The sequence below is a fragment of the Vanellus vanellus genome (genome assembly GCF_965231255.1).
Source record: "Vanellus vanellus genome assembly, chromosome: 7".
NCBI lineage: Eukaryota > Metazoa > Chordata > Aves > Charadriiformes > Charadriidae > Vanellus > Vanellus vanellus.
Window position 1 is genome coordinate 6,839,829 of NC_138912.1, and position 3,913 is coordinate 6,843,741.

Below are 3,913 nucleotides of genomic sequence, written 5' to 3' on the forward strand. Positions count from 1 at the left end.
AGGCTGCCCAGGGAGGGTGTGGAGTCCCCTTCTCTGGAGATCTTCAAGACCCGCCTGGATGCAGTCCTGAGTGATGTGCTCTGGGCAATCCTGCTTTAGCAGGGGAGTTGGACTAGATGATCTCTAGAGGTCCCTTCCAACTCTGATAATTCTGTGATTCTGTGAATCTCTCACCGGCAGGCCAGGACACAGGTGGCATTAGTTAGAGCATCTCATTCATGGCACAGGTGACCCATTTTCTGAGTATGGAGCATTTCCTGGAGCAGCTTGTTCTTTCCTAAGACTTTAATGATGACTATCTGTCCCCAAATAACACTGCAGGTGCTCAGGAGTAGGAAGGGAGAGAAAGGGTAGATTTAGACTAGATACAAGGCAGAAATTTTTCACTCTGAGGGTGGTGAAACACTGGCCCAGGTTGCCCAGAGAGGTAGCCAATGCCCCATCCCTGGAAACAGTCAAGGTCAGGTTGGACAGGGCTCTGAGCAACCTGATCTAGTTGAAGATGTCCCTGCTCATTGCAGGGGCATTGGATTAGATGGCCCTTAAGGGGCCCTCCCAACCCAAACTATTCTATGATTCTGAAATGTCTTTAGGAAAGTCATAGCTACACAGGGTGACATGAATCTTCTACTTTGCACCCCACCACGTGGCTTCTGTCAGCAAGAGTCACATTTTCACCCTTCTGCTACGAGTGACTTGCAGTCTTTTGTCTTAGCATGAACTACTACGTGGTGGTCTGTTTGAAGGACTGCACTGAAGAGTACAGCCACCCCACAGGAGCTACCTCTTGGGTTAGGCAGATGGTGCTAATATCACTTTGCAGCTCACATCATGCTTGTTCCAATATTTCTGAATACGAGCCTCCTAGCACAGCTCCATTCAACACAGGACTGCCCATGACTGCAGTCTGTATTTTCACAGGAGGTTCATCACCTGCGGTAGCTTTAGATGCGTGGTCAGGGCTGCAGAACACAGCCAGTATTTACCCATATCTCATGTGAAAATCTTGAAAAAGTTAAAGCCTACAGCCAAACTGCTAAAGACACTAAGGGTAAGAGACAGAGAAGAGAATGGGTTATCTTTTTCTCCATTTACTGCAGCTTAAGGAAACTGTCTCAACTTCCACTTTCACACTGAAGAGCTTAAAATTAATAGCAGAGATGAACTGTGTTTTCCAGGGGGAGCCTGGAGCCCCTAGCCTAAGAGTACTGATGTGAATGCTCTAAGTACCAACAGCAGAATCAAGAACTTCCCTCCTAGCACATCACCCCTTCCCCACTTCTGCCTGCTCTTGAGCCTTCAACTATTGTTCTGTAAGTTAATTTAGACAGTTTCACCTTAATGTTTCAATGCTCTTTTCTCCCATAGAGGCCCCAGGGCCAGGATGCAAGTATACTTTTTTTTTTTTGCAGGACACTTTCATATTGACATGAGCAGGTGACAAGAAAAGCCAGAGCAGAATCAGAGCGGCAATGGGATGGCTGTAATTCCAAACACTGTGGGGTAGATGAACTAATTTCCCCTCCTTTCCCTGTGCTATTATGCCCTGCTACACAGACATTTTGATTTAAAAAAATCTTCTCCTGGACAATCTTTACATGTTTATGATCACTTCAGCACAGATGAAAACATGGCAGGGAAAACTTTAAATTTTTGTGTATGGATTACCTAATTAAAGTTTAATTAGCACTGTCTGTTTAATTACGGATTATAATACCTACTACTCCTATTTAGAAAAGTCAAAATAAATAAAAAAACAACAAACCTACAGCAGCATATATCAGAGGCTGTGCTGTATATGGTCTGCCCAGTATGTTGTTGCAGCACGCTAGAAAGACTTCTGCTGAAAGTAATACAAACATCTGTAGCAGATATAAATTCACTCAAACTCCATTTGGTTTACAGTTTTTCTTCATTTTATATAATCATTGGCTGCACTGTCATTTTTCCTTCATTAATATCTGATCTTCTGTTTGTTTTTAAGATGTAACAATTGCTAGTTACTGTAGTTGCAGTCAAATTTTTATCTATATAACTAGAAAAGTTTTAATGCTATATTCCCTAAACAATTCTTCCGCTCCACATGGTCCTCATTCACCTACAATATCCTCCTGTGCATCCTTCCATTGCAAAGTAAGCTCCTCACCAGCCAGGGCCCTCCACGCAACAACATTTCTCATACACCCATAAAATGTTACTGTTCCTTGGCGCTGCTGTTCCCTCCCAGAGGGCTCTATCACAGTCCATCAGCTTTACAGTAAAAGAAGAAAGTGAACAAGACACTGTCAGAGCTATTAAAACACATGCATCAGATTAGTCAGTGTTGCACGGAGTTGATAAAAGTAAGTGCATAACGTTCCACTTTATGATACTTAAGATGAAAACAAGGCCAGTGGTTGTGGTTTGTGGGTTTTTGTCATTTTTGTGTTTGTTTTAAATATATTATTTGTATTCTAGCTAACAAATACTGTAAAGCTTAGAAAACTTGGTCTTCAGAGGTTAATTTACAAACATACAAATATGTTTGTTTTGGATAAAAAGGTTCCTTTGGTAAACTTGCTTCCCCAAAAAAGACGGAATTTGACAAACTAAAGCAAATCCAGTGGAAAGTCTCAAGATGACTACAGGGTTGCAGCACATGGCATGCAAGATATCAAGGAAAGTGTTCTGTCTTGAGAAGCAAAGCAGGAAAATCTTATTGTTTTCCTCAACTAATTCACGTGAGAGTACAAAAGATTACAGAGACGTTATTCTGGAAGATGCACAGAGAAAGGACAAGAGGCAACATACACAAGCTCCACCTGGGAAATTGCAATTGTATATCAAAAAAAAAAATTGCAATCATAGTAGCCAAACACTAGAATAGGGGCCAAAGAGGTGAACAAGGCCCTAAGCCACTCCTGCCCTGAGCAGGGGAGCTGGACTAAGTAACCTCTCCAGAGGTCGCTTCCAACCTATTTTCTGTGATGAAATACAAAACCTTGCTGTAAAGACCTGCTGGAAGTAAGGTATTTTTAATTATAATCGCCAAAATATATGCACAAGAATGTGTATTTTACATATACCAGAGGAGAAAAAAAAAAAAAAAAAAAAAACACAACAAAAAAACCAGACTGCATTTCAAAATTCATTTACTGCAATAAAAGGCAAATAGTCAGTAGTAAGGTTAAGTCACTAATATTAAGAAAAGCCACAATTTTCATGTAAGTTGAAGCCAGAAGAAAGCTACAGAAGCTCAGTATTCAGAGACACGAATTCAAAGGATTCTCTACGCCACTCATCTTAACTTCATTACATGAAAACGGAGTCTGGATTGCAAGTCTGGACCTAGATTATTATCTAGCACCCATAAGCTTCAGATCCATCTATTTACATTTACTGTTTTGAGATATTAAACTGCAAGGTCAAGGTAAGTATTATAGTTCTCACAACTGCAGTCTACTTTCACTAAAATTACCTTCATTACCAGACAAAAATATTATTTTAAATTGTTCTTCATTTCAGGAGATGTGAACACTGAACTAGCTGTAACAAGCTTCTAACATTTTTAAAGTCAAAGATTCGTTTTTACTTTAAAAAACTCCACAATAAAACTCTTAACAGAGGCTTAAAAAGGTCTTTATAAAATAATCTCCATCACACTTACAATAGTAAGAAAATTATTCTGGTTGCTAGTTTTTAGTAAATATGAACTGTTTTGTGTAATCTCTATTAAAGACAGTTATAACTACAGTTCACATTTTATTTTTAAAAGGTGGACCCAAAAACATGTTAAGAAAAGCAGATTATTGCTGTTTCTCAACAAGTCCTTTTTAATAAGGACATACTGCCTTGATAGAAGTATGTTTGACTGCCAGCTGAGACAGGATAGCTGAAGGAAAGAAGTTATGATTTGCATGCCAAAAAAAAAAAA